At 39.8% G+C, this 18747-nt stretch overlaps 1 protein-coding gene across 1 annotated transcript in view; it reads right to left on the bottom strand.

The window, feature by feature from the left end:
- The window catches only part of atf7ip (activating transcription factor 7 interacting protein), a 38276-nt gene extending 21522 nt beyond the window's left edge, over positions 1-16754 (bottom strand). Inside the window, exon 1 of the mRNA XM_030053212.1 lies at positions 16101-16754. The gene's annotated coding sequence lies outside the window, so the exon portion shown is untranslated. The remainder of the gene's footprint in view (positions 1-16100) is intronic.
- Between the last annotated feature and the right edge of the window lie 1993 nt (positions 16755-18747).

Genomic DNA, 18747 nt, shown 5'->3' with positions numbered 1-18747 from the left:
CAGTTAATAAAACCAGTAAGTTCCAGTTCCCCTTCATCTAACCAGGATTTTGTGGCTACATTGCTAGAGCAAAGTCCAGATAACTGGGGTATCATAATGCAGGAAGTGGTGCAATGGTTACATCTAGCTGCTTCTCCTGAGAGCTGCTCTGACCACCTAAAGCAATGTGGCAAGCTGAGAACCTGATAGGCAGCACTCTTTGCTGCCAACAGCTTTACACCATAGGGGATGCTGTTTGAAAACACTGTCGTCTGACTTTCAGCACATGTTATAAACAAGCAATAAACAGGTGACTGCTCTGTTACTATTATCTAATCTTTGATTTTCTCAGTGGAGGTTAGAGGAAAAACAGTCTCAGGCGGTGAGAGCAGAGCCTGCATTCCAACATTACTGCGCACAATGCGCAGTCCTCCCTTCCCCCACTCCTACGGTCTGCATCTGGATTCACTGCAGCAACTCAAAATGGCCACCTGCTCTGCTGTGCGCAGCCAGGCTGAGCAGTCATACGCTAACTGATACATCCAGAACACCCTATCAAGTTACAGCACCACCACATCACTGGAAGTATTTACCTATGCACATAAATGCCTAGATATTTTTCTCACCTGCACATTTTATTTCTGATAAATTGCATTAAAACAATATTTTGCCAAATAAAACAATGGCTCGCACTGTTGTTCTGCAGCATACAGCATTTTTACTTGCTGTTAAATTTCTCAGCGCTACATATAGGTTTCTCAGTGGCAGCAAAAGGATGGGGTGCAACAGACATAAAACTCAGCAAATTCCCACCAAAGCATACCCCATGACACCAGTATATTTTGTGTGCTGTAAAAAGTTGTTTCCCATCTCCTATTTTTTACACGTGTTGTCTAGGTTCTCGTCTTGCTGTGTAGTGGCCTAACCATTACTCATATCAAGCAGTGAAGTGTTTGCTTTGACTTGACTGTATATGCTACTGTTTTCAAAAGCATGGTTACAACACATCTTTATGGTGAGTCTTGTCTCCATGCATACTCTATCATTGCTGGCTGAGTTCACAGACCAAGACCTACTTGTCATAATAGTTTAAACTTCGTCCCTGCAAGCTCATGTTATACCGGACCACAGTTTAACAAAATGCCAGACTTGTCACAAAAGTGAAATCTCAGAGAACTCATCTGTGGTTAATTTATGTTTGATGAATAAATAAACAGGAGCACTGAAGTTATACTCTCTATTTTGATCATCTCACTGCTATACAAAACTTATAATAAAAATACTACCAGCCACAATCCTTAGAATTCTGCATATAACATACTTAAGGGATGACAAATTTACAAGTTTTTATTTTGTTTGAAAGGGAAAGCCACTGATACATGGGTTGGGGGGATACATGGGGATTAATAGATTATTAAATAGAGTAAACTGAGTTTATACATTTGAAAGCAAACATAGTCAGGGAATGAAGCTGCTTATTTGTGTCCCATGTTTTGTGCTTATTTGTGTCCCAATTCCCCCCTCACAAACTAGCTTAGAACCGCTATTAGTACAGTTTTCTTCACATTATTCATAAGTTCACTTCCTCTAAAAGTCTAATCAATCTTCATTGATGGAAAATACACTATGCCAACTATGTAAAACACCTAAATCTGTGAAGTGGTTGCCTGCCTTTAAACAGCATTGACCACTGTCAGAAACTGTGTAGAAACTTCAGTGTTTTAATACCTTAGTGAAAGGAAAAAAAAAAAAAAAAAATTGATGATGAAAAATTAAAAACATAATGTGGCAAAACAACAGTAAAATAAAGTTATTGTAAAAACAGAATTTAACTAAACCTTAAAAAGGAGCCTAAAAGCAGACCTTCCTGGCTTTCCACTGCTCAGGAGGTTGTACGCGTGATTTTTTTCCCCCTTGTTCTTTTTTCTGTAGTTGAAAACTAGCAGGGGTTGGGTGGAGGGAGAAAAAAGGAAGGAAAATAGGAGGGAGTGGGGTGGGCTGAACCAGGAGCTTCCATGTGAAGCAGGCACATGGTGATTATTCTTTACCCATGCGCGGCTCAGGGAAACTGGTCTTAAGGCTACAATAAAAGTATTTACTGTCACACTTCATAACAAAGCAACAACAACACAAAAACATCAGTATGCAAACTAAGAGTAACAAATGTAACCTGGGGTCCATGGAGAAATGTTTTTTTTTTTTTTTTGTTAAATGTACTTGAGACGATCTAGAATGATTTTTCTGATTGCACTGTTAATTTACTTAACATCTTTTGAAGACATGAAGTCAGTACAGTGTGACACAGTGCGCATAAGCTCTAGCTAGCAGCACAGAGTCAGAACTGAAGTCCACAGGCTGACACACAGCGCCAACACCCCTCCCCCACACCAGCACAGTGTGCTGCACAGTCTGGAGTTTTACAGCCGAGCACGGACGAAACCATTGCAGCAGAAGGGTGCGCACTCACCAACAAGGGAGGGAGCCAAAGAGGTAAACGACAAATCCCAAGCTATCTAGACTATCGCAGCCCTAAAGTAAAGCTAAAAAAATAAAAAACACATTATCTTATGCAGATAAGTAAAGAAACTCTAATGGATTACAGTTCTCCCTTGATAGACAGAATCCCCCTCCTTCCTCCCAGCCCTGTAAGAATACCCCATTTTATGTTTAGTGAGAAATGCTACACACTATAAAGCCTCTTCATAAATGCAGCAGTCACTTTCTCTGATCAAAGACAGTTTTTTCCTTGTAATATAGTAATAACACTAATAATATACTTATAACTCACCTATGTTTTAGTCTACACATGTCAGATTTCACAGAACTTTGTTTTATGAATATAAATTGTACTTATAATGGTTATGTTCTAATGTTAAGAGTAAATGCAGTGCTGTAAGCTTTATTCTCTCATCCCTGAAGACACTGTGATCTATGACAAAAACAAATTAATTAATTAAATAAAAAGATAATAAATTAAGACATCAGAAACAGATGACTGTTTTTTTGAGACATTTCATAAACCGCTGCCATTTCCAGGAGGTTAATGATCTGGTTTAGTCAACAAGCTAGCCTACATGACATTTTCCCCATCCCCCACTCCTTTCTCTTTGATGAATTGCTTGCGCTGCATGCTACGACTCAAAATGGCCACTGCTACTGCTGTGCGCAGTAAAACTCCTGTCAGCAGAAACAACCCATTGTATCAAAAGATTCTGCCTGCTTATGACTAACTCTTTCTTGCTACTTTACACACTTAACAATCTGGGCACATTTGTTGCTTTTTCCCCTCTGTCCTTATGCTCTCTTAAGGCTTTTGATTTTTTTTTTTTTTTTTTTTTTTTTTTTGAGGAGCAGGGGGGACTGGTCTCAGTTTAACACATTTCTTTCACCGTGAGGAAGACCTGTAAGCTGCAACACTGTGTTACAATTTTAACCTTAGCTTAACAGCCAGTAAAACAAAAGGTAATTAATCTTTGCTTCCAGTGTTTTTAATAGCATTCTGTCCTACCCCTCTCCCCATAATTAATTTGTCTTTTGTAATGTTCTTCTGCATTTTAAAGCAGATACAACATAAAAACAACAATTAAAACAGCAACAATTACTACCACAAATAATAATAATAATAATATTAATAACAATTATTATTACATTATTATTATCATTATTATTATTCAAGCGATGCATGTATTAATTTGAATTTTTTACAGCACCGGTGTCATTCATTCATTGTTCACTATTTCTTGTCTATGCTCATTTCTTTTTTAATGCAACACAATATAAGGTGTCTACTAATACTAACAGAAAAGGCTGGATACTTGTTTTAAGTGTCCACTAAAGTAGGATCCGGTGTCACATCAGATGACAACTATTGTCCATTATGTTTAAGTACGAGTAAAATTCGAAATGACTACATGTTGTATCTCTTCACGATTTAATCCGTGTCAGTTAAACATAACACAATGTATTCTGCCACTGATAAGCTAGTCTTGCTTGTGTCCAATTACCAAATCAGGTGCCTTCATTTGGCTTTGTTCCAACAAAAGCATTTCTGTTGAACCTTGTTCATGAGGGTAGAGTCCAGAGTCTACTAACATTCAGACAGAGAGCAGGTCATGATAACACAGTGAAAGCTACAAATTCATAAGGTTTTTAATCACTTTTCAGTTACTAATGAATTTGAAGGTACAGCTGATTACATTTAAAATTCCTCCAATTTCCCCTCAAATTATTTATTTTGCAAGCTAACATTCAATGCCAATCACAGTGAATGTTGTCCTGCCAAATGACTGCGAAGATAGCTTTGCAGGTTAGTTGTTTTATCTGTACCAATTTTCAACGATGTCCATACCCTTTAAGACAGTGACTCTAGATCTTTCCATGTCCTAGGGACCCAGGGTGCTGCTGTTTTTTGTTTTTTATTTTAGCCACCTAATCAAGGCCTGATTTACACCTGAGACATAGAGCAGTGTTTCCCAGTTTTCATTATGTGTGCCGCTGCTAAAATTTCACACCATCATTAATATCAGTGGGCTACTAAGGATTTTCACTCGCACACTGTGCAAGCAAAGTAACACCCCACTTGAGTGTGGAATTGTTTTGAGTCTTTGACTAGTAATCATATCCCAGAATCATCCCTGTCCTCATTATTCAAAAGACATCTCCGTGAAAAGTACCATTACAAGAGAAGCATAGCTCCTTTAAGGAACAAGGCAGTGCATAATGTATGTGTGTGGTTGAGCGAGTGTGAGAGCATGAGCAGCAGAAAAGTGATGGTGAATGTGAGCGGAGGAAAAGGTTAGCAGTAAGTTGTTAAACTGGTAGTAAATATCCAGTATAGGCTACAGTGTGTGAGATACTAAATGCTGCAACTTCCCAAGACCAATGCAAGTCTTGTCTGTTGTTTCCCCAACTGCTGGAAAAGTGAAGAGCATTAGCTCTAGCAAACAAATCCCCAACTCTAATTAATTAATTGGGTTTTTCTTGCATTGTCATTTGACCTATTAGGTTCACCCTTACACATGCTAAGTTTAGTATACTGTAGATTTGCCTTGTATCCTTTACATTGAGGTTCCCCATGGCTCACTCCTGGGCCCACCTTTTTTCTCCATTATTTCTTCTGACTGCACCTGTCTTTTCTTTCTTCTAGTACAGAGGTGGAGCAACACATCAATACCATAGATATCTGTCACTGAACACTCGCACTGGACCACACACAAGGAATGCATTCCACAAACATACCAACTAGGGCTGGGCAAAAAAATTATACCTTGGTATATGTCAGTCATTTCACAGGTGCCCAACAGAAATATAAACTCCCCAATGTTCTGTTCCCTGCAAATAAATTACTGCAGCTCCTGAAACACTTAAGTAAAGCTCAAGTGTCCAGACAGTATCACTATGGGCCTTAACAGAGGCATTGTTGAGTCAATCTACAACAAGCAGCAGTCAGATATGCCTCTTGGTGTGCCGTCAATAACCCCAAGCTTCTTGACACTCACACGACACCGAAGATCAGGGTTGACTTCCCAAATAACCCATATGCCGATCTCCCCTGGTTATTACTGATGCTACTGTGAGCACGGTGACAATGTAAAGATTTCTGGGGACCAACAGCTGTAACACCCTCAAATTAGATAAGGACATTTCCAATCTAATCAAGTTGCAATTAAGAAAGTTCTTCTTGCCTGAACTCTGGCAGCTGATCATGTCACAAAGTATTCTTGTTCCAAATCCACAGAACCTTCAATGTAAGCTTCCCTCAAGCCGCCATCACAACATAGTTTGGCTCTGCCTCCTCCTGGTTTAAGGCAACACTGGCTAATGTAATTTATTACATTAGCCAGTAGAGATGTCTTTACCCAAAGCGTCAATTGGCACCTAGTGTCTACCTCTGCACCAGAGGTCGCGTTAACCGAATATTTTCCGTCATTGACGGGTTTTTTTAAACGGTGACGGAAAAATCTGAAGGCCATCTGTCATTTTGACAGATTGCAATTCACACCCCTGACCACTTGGTGGCAATGACAGGGCTGATAGCAGTCCGGCGCCGTGCCAGATCTCCGGCGTACCGGTGTGAGTGCGAAAAAAAAAAAGAGGGTTCGGCCAGCTTTATCTAACAGACATTTCTCTGGATCCAATAGAAGCACAGCTTTCGTTCTCAGCCACACTAACAATAGGCCTACTAGCCAATCAGAAGTAGGGCTGGGGCGGGACTTGGGTGTTGACAATCAGGCGCTCCATGTGGCGTCGAAAGTGAGCCTCGTTAGCCTTCAGTGACGCACATAGACATATACCGGTATGTCTATGTGACGCACTGCAACCCACAGGATGGACCGCAGGTTCATGAAGCCCGGGGAAGACAGCAAAGACGTCTCTTACACCGATGATGTCGGCGCCGACAGGATTCAGCATGCGTACTTTACATATCGATATCTCCTAGACCGTTTATGACATACAGAAACTTAAAAAAAAAAAAAAATGTCGGGAACTGGAGAAACGGAGCTTTGCGCCTATGTACAGTGCCATTACGGTAACTCCGTAGGACTACTGACACTTTGACCGTCCAGTCACAGAAGAGTCCCCGGTGTGTCACTTGTTTGTAATAAGAGCTTCTCATACCGTAACTCCTGAACCAATGGTGCGATCAAAGAAAAGTCCGACAGTTTCTGAGAGCAGAGAACCGGAGCTTTCCGATGGTGTGCAAAAGCACTCAGTCATTGCACAATTCTGACAATTCTACAACCATAAAAAGCAAAATAAATCAAGGCGGTTTTAGTTTAATTGCAGGCTTAATAAGAATAAATGGCGATGAGCTTGGATAGAGCAGAATGGGCAATGTAGCAATAGATAGTTACAAGATAGTTAATATTTCAAATAATGTATATATGTTATATGATGAAATTTGCCGCATACAAAATGTCACGGCAGTTGAGTGTCAGAAGTTTCTTTAAATGGATACGGTTTGGATTTTCTGTTCAGCTAACTTTGGACTGAATATTAATTAAAAATGAATGAAAAAGAAATGCTATTGAATATGTCCTTATCATTTAAAAAATTAAAGTGACTGGTAAAATAGATTATGACAGGATTTTTATGACCCTGTCAGTCAAAATGACAGACAACAAAAAAGTCTGGCGCAACCTCTGCTCTGCACTCTAAACTATAACCTCATATGTACACTCTGAGATGACACATGGACTTAAGGCTTGCACTGTAGACAGCATCAGCTGTGCTGACTCACTACTAGCTTGCAGTCTGGACTAGAGATCAGGCCACATATTTTTGTCCAAACCTAACCCGAGACAGGAACATAGTAACCGAGCCTGACTCGAACCTGACAGGCATTCTTTTTATGTGTCCAAATCCAACCCAAGCCCGATATTTTGCTTGTCCTCCATCGCTAGGTTACGTTTACCGCCTGCAATAGCCTACATGTTACTTTCAGCGTTGTCACTTTAAACTCCAGCACTGTACAGGAAAGTGCCCCGAACAGAGAGTAGTTTCATCAGGTCCATTTATTTTACACTTGAGTTTCACTAAAATAGCACTGACACGACTGATGCAAGAGAGAAGGCGACTGTCCTACGAAGACTTGCATGATGCTCAAGAAAATTTCAAAGACCCTGCCCAAAACCAGTTTGATATACTATCCTCTGAAAGTGCCACTGGGTGACTTCAGTAAACACCAACAAATAGTTTCTTCTACATGGCAATCCACCTGTCCACCTGTCCTAACTGCTTGTCCTAGCACAGCGAGCAAGCATCACCAAAAAACAGATCACTGCCATTATGATCAATGAGACCATCTAGGCAAGTCACAAATGTAGAGATGTCTTTACCCAAAGCGTCAATGGGCACCTAGTGTCTACCTTTGCACTCTAAACTATAACCTCATATGTACGCTCTGAGATGACACATGGACTTAAGGCTTGCACTGTAGACAGCATCAGCTGTGCTGACTCACTACTAGCTTGCAGTCTGGACTAGAGATCAGGCCACATATTTTTGTCCAAACCTAACCCGAGACAGGGACATAGTAACCGAGCCTGACTCGAACCTGACAGGCATTCTTTTTGTGTGTCCAAACCCGACCCAAGCCTGATATTTTGCTTGTCCTCCATCGCTAGGTTACGTTTACCGCCTGCAATAGCCTACATGTTACTTTCAGCGTTGTCACTTTAAACTCCAGCACTGTACAGGAAAGTGCCCCGAACAGAGAGTAGTTTCATCAGGTCCATTTATTTTACACTAGAGTTTCACTAAAATAACACTGACACGACTGATGCAAGAGAGAAGGCGACTGTCCTTCGAAGACTTGCATGATGCTCAAGAAAATTTCAAAGACCCTGCCCACAACCAGTTTGATATACTATCCTCTGAAAGTGCCACTGGGTGACTTCAGTAAACACCAACAAATAGTTTCTTCTACATGGCAATCCACCTGTCCACCTGTCCTAACAGCTTGTCCTAGCGCAGCGAGCAAGCATCACCAAAAAACAGATCACCGCCATTATGATCAATGAGACCATCTAGACAAGTCACAAATGTAGAGATGTCTTTACCCAAAGTGTCAATGGGCACCTAGTGTCCACCTCTGCACTCTAAACTATAACCTCATATGTACGCTCTGAGATGACACATGGACTTAAGGCTTGCACTGTAGACAGCATCAGCTGTGCTGACTCACTACTAGCTTGCAGTCTGGACTAGAGATCAGGCCACATATTTTTGTCCAAACCTAACCCGAGACAGGAACATAGTAACCGAGCCTGACTCGAACCTGACAGGCATTCTTTTTGTGTGTCCAAACCCGACCCAAGCCTGATATTTTGCTTGTCCTCCATCGCTAGGTTACGTTTACCGCCTGCAATAGCCTACATGTTACTTTCAGCGTTGTCACTTTAAACTCCAGCACTGTACAGGAAAGTGCCCCGAACAGAGAGTAGTTTCATCAGGTCCATTTATTTTACACTAGAGTTTCACTAAAATAACACTGACACGACTGATGCAAGAGAGAAGGCGACTGTCCTTCGAAGACTTGCATGATGCTCAAGAAAATTTCAAAGACCCTGCCCACAACCAGTTTGATATACTATCCTCTGAAAGTGCCACTGGGTGACTTCAGTAAACACCAACAAATAGTTTCTTCTACATGGCAATCCACCTGTCCACCTGTCCTAACAGCTTGTCCTAGCGCAGCGAGCAAGCATCACCAAAAAACAGATCACCGCCATTATGATCAATGAGACCATCTAGACAAGTCACAAATGTAGAGATGTCTTTACCCAAAGCATCAATGGGCACCTAGTGTCCACCTCTGCACTCTAAACTATAACCTCATATGTACACTCTGAGATGACACATGGACTTAAGGCTTGCACTGTAGACAGCATCAGCTGTGCTGACTCACTACTAGCTTGAAGTCTGGACTAGAGATCAGGCCACATATTTTTGTCCAAACCTAACCCGAGACAGGAACATAGTAACCGAGCCTGATTCGAACCTGACAGGCATTCTTTTTGTGTGTCCAAACCCGACCCAAGCCTGATATTTTGCTTGTCCTCCATCGCTAGGTTACGTTTACCGCCTGAAATAGCCTACATGTTACTTTCAGCGCTGTCACTTTAAACTCCAGCACTGTACAGGAAAGTGCCCCGAACAGAGAGTAGTTTCATCAGGTCCATTTATTTTACACTAGAGTTTCACTAAAATAGCACTGACGCGACTGAACCTGACCCGAACCTGAATTTTGTAAATTTTTGTCCAAACCTGGCCTGAGCTGTCAGGTCCTAACGGGCTCAGGTAGAGTATCCACACCCTAGTCTGGACAAGGTGTAAGGCCCAATGCATGCTATCAGATGCACGTACAGTATACAGACAAATATGCACCATCACTGACTGACGGAGTCATGCTAATCTGCACATAGACATTTATACAAGCTACTCACGCCAACATCCTCGTTGTATATTGCACGTCGATATATATTTTCCCATTTCTCAACCTGGATATACTTTGAACTTCTGTACTTCATTGCAGCAACACATCTTTGTCACTTTTTTCACCCCGCCTCCCAGATGTTTGAGCTGCTACCTTCTGGGAGGCGATACAGATGCATCAGGGCACGGACAAACAGACTAAAAAACAGTTTTTTCCCCAGAGCCATCATCTCCCTCAATAACACTCTGTAACCAGTACAGTCTATATCCAGTCTATCCTGTGTGCAATACATTACACTGTACCTCACTACTACGCACTTTATTTTTATACTGTTATGATTATGTGAATCTGGTACCTGTATATTTTTATATATTTTATATATTGTATTGTTGTGTATATTTTCCTGCACTGAAATTGGAGTTGCTGCAATTTCATTCTACTATTGTAAAATGACAATAAAAGGCATTCTGATTCTGATTCTGATTCTGACTTCATTGTCTTTACCACTGTCTCATGGCATTTTCAAGTTGATCCAAGTCTAGCTGATCCAAGTTTGGAAAAAAAAAAATTAGATTTCCTCCCACACTTGGGAGTATTTTTGGAATGAAATTTTCTGCATGTCATATGGGAGTGGATGAACTACTTCCTTATTTTCTCCCTAAACTCAAATTTCAAGATGGAAATATAATTAAAAAGTCTTTTTGTTTAATACAATTGTGTAGTCTAGGAACAAAGTGTTGAGGGAAAATTTGACTTCCTGCTTAAATAATGCAATGGCAGTAATATCAAACCTATTTAGTCTCTACCTCCATACATTTCAGTCACAACTAATCATACCGGTTGATTTGAAAAGAGAAATGGTAAAAACAACTCTTTTATTCCAGTGTTATGATGTGGCTTTAGATGTTGAGATTTTAATGTTCACTTAATGAGATGGTATAAACATTACATTCAAATAATAATGCAAATTAATTTTCATTCTCATCAATTTGCAATTTAATAGTAGAGTGTAGAGACAGACCAATTAATCAGGCCGATATACAACATTTTGAGATAATCTACATTAGCCAATATCTGCAATCATAAGGCCAAATAAACAAAAAATGTCTGCAGACACATTTGCAGGCAATGTTGTTAGTGCGGCTGCTCTGGAATGAAGTCAGTGCTCCCCCTTATATGCTTAAGTGCAGTAAATTTTTATTAGTCATTCTCAAAATTTTGTTGTTTTTTTTTTACAGAGTTTCATTTTTTCATTACCTGTGGGAATTTATTAAGTTGATCTTTTTTTTTTTAAATTTAAAATAAGTGCACTGCAGACACAATGCAGATCTAAGCAAACAGAGACAAAGCAAACAGTAACATTGGTGTTAAATAAACATTAATTTAAGTTCAGCTATTTTGTACCTCATTTGTCATTATTATTATCAATTTGTTGTACTATGTCAGATACAAAAAAACAACATCATATCTGCATTATATGTTGACCATCGGCCACCCTGCTCTCTAAAGATGAGCATCAGGAACTGAAAAACCCATACTGGTCAACTGCCTGTGGAGTGTAAGAACAACGAAGGCCTAAAATTTAATACTTGAAGTCACATAAAATCAGCCAAAAATTCAAAGTGCTAGCACACTACCTGTACCAGCCAGTTACTTACTACCACATTTTAACTATGACTATCAATACACTGATGTTTGAATGCCGTGAAAGCTGACCATCTTTAAATAATGACAGTGTGTAAAAATGTTCAATCAATGTGGACAACAATATCATGGGATCAGTTTCTTTTTGCTAATAAACTCAATATTTTCATCACATTCAAATGCAATAATACATGTCTTTTCAGTTGTAACCTACTAAACTATATAATAAATCACATTATTTTAGATTAAAAGATTTAAAATATCTTAAGACAGCTTTATTGTACATCATATATTGTCTAAGTTTAATATTAAATATGATAGCTCTTTCACCATGAGAATAATTATAGCCCTTGTTACAGGACTATATACAGAAATATAATAAAACAATGTGAGCATGTTAGGTTAGCAAGGCTGTATGTCTGCTTAGGGTGTGTGCTGTGCCAACATACAAGTCTGAACACATATGTCACCTGCTTTCAACAAAAGCGTCTCTCTAAAAACCTGAATAGTGCTACTAATCATCATTTTTTTTCTCTGAACTCTCATCTAGCTTCATTTCAAAGTGGCATGTAATGTCTTGTGTGGTTTGTTTGAACAGTGACAAGATTAAAAGCACAACTCATAAGAAAAGTGTTCATATCTATGTTTAGTTCTATGTTTTTATTAAATAACTGATAACATGACTGGGGTTTTATTGCAGATGTAGATAACATGAAAATATTTTAACAGCTATATCAGTCCATAACAAATCCCCAAATAGGACAAGGTAAATGTCATCGGAACTGCATGTAAATGCACATAAGCAACTAATTTATCATTTGGTATAACTGATGTGTGAAATCCAAAAGTCATTTATAGCACTTTAGTCAATCAAAATGACCTGATAACAATGCTGACTAACAAACACATGCTACTTCGAAGCTGAACCAGATCATATTTCTTTTCCCTCTCATTTTCAGCCTGAGAGCCAAAGAAACCGGCTCCATCTGGCTGAAACTGGTTCTTGTGGGTCTATGAAATCAGTAAAAAAAAAAAAAAAAAAAAAAAAAAACATGCAAAAAAAGGAGAATTTTTGAGAATGTTGCACAATATTCTGAAGTTTCAGAAAGATACAATTAACTTCTTACTCTGGGCATTAGCTAATGTCCCCTCCGGGCTTGAGCTGATAGTGCACACGTCAGTATTTACTTATCAGTCAGGTATACATCTCCCTCAGTGGGCCTATGGCTATGAACCAATGTGTATCTTGACTGAATGAACAAATGCACTCATTAATTAAATACATTAAATATACATTGTACCTTAAGAATCAGGCTGTTTCTATTTATCTGGGACTGTCCTGTATTTTAGCAACAAGGAACCAGCCCCACATCCCACAGGGTCAACCAGATGGGACCTTAACATTCTCCCAACCAGTGTCTACTTCACCAAGTGGGGTTCATTTCAGTTTCTAATATTTACACTGGGGAATTCGTTATACTTATTCCACTACGTTGTCTGACACATTTCACCTTTTTAACATTACTGTAACATCACAACTAAGAAAAAATTTTCCTGGATAATGCCACGATTAATAAATGGTTTGGATTAGCAGCTTTGGAACTATAAGCGGTCTCATGGCATTCTTAGATTATGTTGTGGCCTTAAAAAAAAATATCAGTAAAATAAAATAAAGACATACGTAGCCACTAGGAGGAAGCCAGAGGGAGTGTGTGAGTACTTGCAACTCATATTGGAAAACCTCTCGGTACATATCAAAAAATACTAATTATAATACATTGATAAAACTCATAGGCATAGTAGAAAAAAGGTGTGATAATTTGTATAAGCCAAGTCAGACATGTACCCATGTGCAGGCTTCAATTAATTTTATGCAAACGATATTTTAGGTATCAGAAAGGCTAAAATCTGTGCAAGATACCATTCTGCAGCACATATTGTGTGTGTCAGACTACTATGAGTGGCACTGAAGATAATATGCAATGCTCCCATATTGCTGAGCGTTTTTGGGGGAGGTAGTGTAATTTTACTCATTTTTTAAAATAACACGATTACTCGAATCATTATTTTGAATGAGCCGGAACTATAAAATTTTGGTTTGATAACAGTAAGCCATTTTAGTTGTGCACCGACACGCATACATTTGAGCATTCATAAATCAAACACATGCAGCCTAAATTTGTCAACTCTCTAAGCGGCTCTAAATGACCTTCACCACACAATGTACAGGATTTATAAACTCCACAAGGTCCAGTTAATATGTAATTGTATGTATTTGTGACGCATGTGGTGAAATGGTGCAAAGCGTGTAACGTGACACGATCAAAGATTCCCCTGTGTGACAACATGGCCCTTTTACAGGCGTAGTTGTCCTCGACGGCCTCTGATGCATCTCATGTTCAGAATGTTTTGTTACCAAAGAGATGGGAGGAACATGTGATTTAAACAACAGACGTAACCTGGCTCAGCACCAAGAGATCCACTTATCACTGTCTTACTTCTGCTCTGTTCAAACAAAAAGGTATGAAATTTACCTTTCAGCTGAAGCTTAATACATACATTTAAGGTTCATGAGAGTCCAGCGTGTTTCTAGGCATACAAACTGTCTGTCTCCATATGTAGGACATTTGGAGGTCATATTTTTAAACTACGACAGGGTAGACCATCGCTCTTACCTACCTTCACACTCAGCACACATTTAAATTAAGCTAGCTTGTCAAATTGTTTTCAGATGTTTGGTCAAAAATAAATTCATCAGTCTGGCTGCATGTGACTGAACACACACACACAAACACAAAAAAAAAAATCAACCTCTGTAACAAATAGCTGACACCTAACATTTACCTATAGACAGAAAAGCATTTCAAGAGTAGGCGGGGCCTTTCTAGACTCTTTTTTTTTTTTCAGCACACAAAACAGAATGTGTATTGAAATGTGAGTGCACCATGTGAGCAGAGCCATTACATGAAGTGGGGGAGGGGAAACTAAAAAAAAGGGACTATACCATTTTTCCATTTTCCCATTCTGTGAGCTCAAATTGGACACTGCTCCACTCTGAGTGGACTAAATCCAATCCAAAATACAGAAATGTCATAAACATGGTGGGACTCTGCACACTGCCAAAAATCTCAAAAGTGAGACTGCTTTCCACAGCAGACACTCAGTAGGTCACTAAACTCATATACACCAAATGGAGGAAAAAAAAGGTGTAGGAATTCTCTAGGTCTAGAAAACAACCAGAATGAACAAACAAAATAAACTGCACAACTCTTGTATTAACATTGACATTAGGCCACACCCACATCCTTGGTCTGTGTGGTGCATGGAAAATTACTGGACTATACCACTTTGGGCCAGGAGGGGGGTGACAGCACAGTGAACAATGTGATAAGCACTGCAATTTATTCCACTTCAAGTGAATCTACCTATGCATGAGGTATGGTTTAATACCAAGGTGAATGCTGTGCACCTTTCACTTCAGGGTTATGTTGATGTAATCTGCATTAAAATTCAACAACTAATTAAAAGTAATTAAAGTCCAAATCAAATCTCATATATTAAATAGAAGGGTGATCACATAAACAATCTTAATTCATTCTTCCCCATAGCCCAGGGCTGATAAACCTAAAGCAAAGTCAGTCTTGTCTTCTGCCTCTTGTCCAGACAATCACCTCTGCAGCACACTGGAGGTGCTGCTTGTTTTAGCCCCAACACATCCGCCTCACTGACCCAGTAGGATTGTTCAGCCTCTGCTGAAAATAGGTCTACATCAAAGATGCAAAATGTTCAAGACAGCTTTTTCGATTTGAACATATGAGTGCTAAACATACCGCTCTTCCTTTTCTTTTTTTTTTTGTTCACGACTTGTGTGTGTGTGTGGCCTGCCTTCACAATGTGTTTGACAAGCTTTGTACCAAAAATACAACATGACCAAACGCACAGAAAAGAAACTGTGAAAAGCTTTAAGAGGCTGTAAGTGAAAAACATCTAAACGTTTGGTTCTGTATTTTGTATAAACCAAAAGGATGAAATACTGAAGCCTCCTTGACATGTCACAGAATAACTAAACAAATTTGATATGAAAATAACCAACTCAAGTATAATAAAAACACAGTTTAGCGAATAGCAAAACTCATGATAGCGCTTTCATAGAACCGCTAACTCTAGCCTACTGTTAGCCACAGTGCTCATCTTTTCACAAAAGCGTTGATCCAAGCTGTTTTTTTAAAAGGGTGAAATTGTGTAATGCTAGCTTTAAAAAAAAAAAAATAAATAAAAGACAGTTGTGTATTCTTTCTCGGCTAACTGCTAAGTTACTGCTAGCTAGCTAAAGTCCACGTCCCCTGTATACGAGGCTTACCAGCAGGGGTCACTGTGATGTGCAAGCGAGCTATCAAAGAAGAAATCCTGTCTGTATCTCATAACTAATCATGCACACATTCACACTACACATATTTAAGAAGCCGTGTCTTACTTTGCTGTGAGTTAAAAGTGAAATGACAGCTGTTTTGGCTGCCATGCACGGCTTAGATTTACTCACCGACTGTTTGAGTTGCCAGGCGACGTTCCCGCGATTTTCCTGTCAACGGGCTGCAGCGGCAGACTGAGTCCTCCGGCCGCCGTGGCACCCCTCCGGACCCCCGGGCTACAGCCGCTTCCAGCCGAGAGAAATCAGGCGACAGTCAGGCAGTGAGAGCCCACAGGTCTATTACACACCGGTAAAACCAGTGAGCTGCGCCAAAACACAACCACGGTCGGCGTGCATTCAGTCTGTTCCGACTGTTCTTTCAGCGAAGAGTAGACTCCTCCTCCTTTCGTGGCAACGAAAAAAAAAAAAACAAAAAACAACCAGACGTCAGTTGGTGGTGGTGGTTGCGGGAAAGGGTGGGGGGCTGGTCGCAAAGGCGAGAGACAGGCGCGTAACAATCGCGTACACCAACTATTCCACAAAAATACAACTCTGAAGCCTAGTTTTTTTTTTCTTTTTTGGTTTTACATGTAGTCTCTAGAGCGGTGCTGCTGCTGAGGTCGTTAGCTAAAGCCGACAAGGTAGGTATGAACAGCTCCCGGACCGTGATGGATCGGTTTCTATGGATTGATTGACCACAAGTTGGATGTGGGGTCTCTACACGGCGGTGTGCCTGAAACACCCTGGCGAACCTGGCGGGGAAACAAGGGACAACTGGGAGAGGAACATTAGCACTAAAATGGGAGGGGGTGTACTTTGTCTTGGACGGAGATGCGGGCCGAGGGGAGGGGATTATTCGGTGGGAGGAGTTACAGGAACAGTCTGAAACATTGTCCTGAAGCTGTGTGTGTGTGTGTGTGTGTGAAAACTACAGCCAAACAGTGCTGATAAAGAGTCATACATGTAAGAAAGAAATGCAGGCGAAAGAGCAACTCAAACATGTTATTGTCAGCCAGGGCTGGGTTTTTTTGGTGCATCAACAGCAGCACTATCTTTAACAGTGTATATCAAAAAACAAAAAAAAAAATGCATACATTTACATAACTTTACAATCAGGGAACAATACTTAGTGCAAATATCAAGGAGCCTCAGCATTCATTTGATCAGGTATTGCACCCGTCATTTAACTTTACGCTTGACTGATACACAAAAGAGGATCTTCAACCTGTATCTCCAGTTTAGTGTTAGCTGTACATGTTCACTGTTCAGAGCATGGTTAGAGTTGTTGGCCTGTTATGGTAGGCCGATTCACAGAGTTTCTGAAGAGGTTGTCCTGCAATCTTTGAACACATTTTCATGATGTGAATTTAGTCCCCCCACATTGTTTTATGATTGTTTTGATTAGATAAGGAGCCTGACTTGTGTCACCCCAAGGTTTAAAAGGTGAATGCTCATCGATAATGTTGAAAACTGGACCAAAAAAAAAAAAAAATCATTCTCTTGCCAGGACGACAAGTAGTGTTTCATTCACTATAATTATGTGGATCCAAAGATGGCATCGAGGCATGCACAAGTGTTCTTTATTTATAGCTGATTATTATTACAGCATGCCCAGTTTATTATAGTTATAATCATCAAGGCAAAGGCTGTGTTGTTTTTGAACATATTCTTAGAACATATTGCATTATGTAAGGCAGCCATTTTGTTGACTCAACTTGTCTGTTTCAATCTTGCAGTTCTGCAAGTGACCAGTAGAGGGCGAGTCTAATCTGGTAATGGTCTAATCTAAACAAAAAGCTACTGGATACACCTTCACATCTGCTATGGCCACTGGCACTGCAGGGAAGTCTCCTTGCAGCTTCCATGTGTTCAGCAGAAGGAGGTGGCAGCTATCACTCTGTTTCACTCTCTCTGTCTCACACACACACACACACACACACACACACACACACACAAATCAGAGAAAATCTGCTATGCTAACCTAATGCTAACAAGGCTCTCAGGTTAGGCAGCTTTTTTTTTATGTACTTGCACTCATAAATCCAGCTTGGCTCCACTCCAACATTATCCCATGCAACACATGCATTAACACTGCATGCAACACATGCAGTGTTAATGCATGTGTTGCATGCATACATGGCCATTTCTTCCTCCATTTATAAATGTAAAAATGTACACATTTTTAACATGACAAACCAGATCTGTAATGAATTACGTTTAGGAAACATACAGATCACAGGCTCTGTGAGGGCACAAATCAACAGTGAGTGAGATTATCACAATAATATTGTGTAGGAAACTGCAAGAATTACAGGAAATTTGGTGGTTTGCTGTTCAGAATCAGGTGTATTCTGATTAACACAGGCAAGTAGACAGATTTTGCACTGGTTAGAGATGTAATCCAAGGAGGCAGATTGCCAACAAAAATGCAATTAATCCCCATGGACATTTTTATTGTTAATTCGAAGGTGTTCAGTTGGTTGATTGGAATATTTAATGTTTGTCATATATAGGTATATTGTAGTGTATAAGTTATTAAACAGTTGTGGACCAGAGCAGCTAAGTTTCTTTGCAGCGGTAAATCTTGAAACTAACCCTCAATGCCAAATAGTGGATTATATGGATTTCATCAGTAATGAAGTCCTAATATATTGAGTAAGACGTGTTTTTTTTTTTTTTTTACGATGGCTGCGGATGCTCGGGCTGTAACTTGGTATGAATTCAGCAACCGGGAAAACAGGTCAAGAAAACACAGAGGATCAAGCGCTATTATTGTTGT

Source organism: Myripristis murdjan, chromosome 1 (genome assembly GCF_902150065.1).
Source record: "Myripristis murdjan chromosome 1, fMyrMur1.1, whole genome shotgun sequence".
Lineage (NCBI taxonomy): Eukaryota > Metazoa > Chordata > Actinopteri > Holocentriformes > Holocentridae > Myripristis > Myripristis murdjan.
This window is presented reverse-complemented; position numbering and strand designations above follow the sequence as displayed.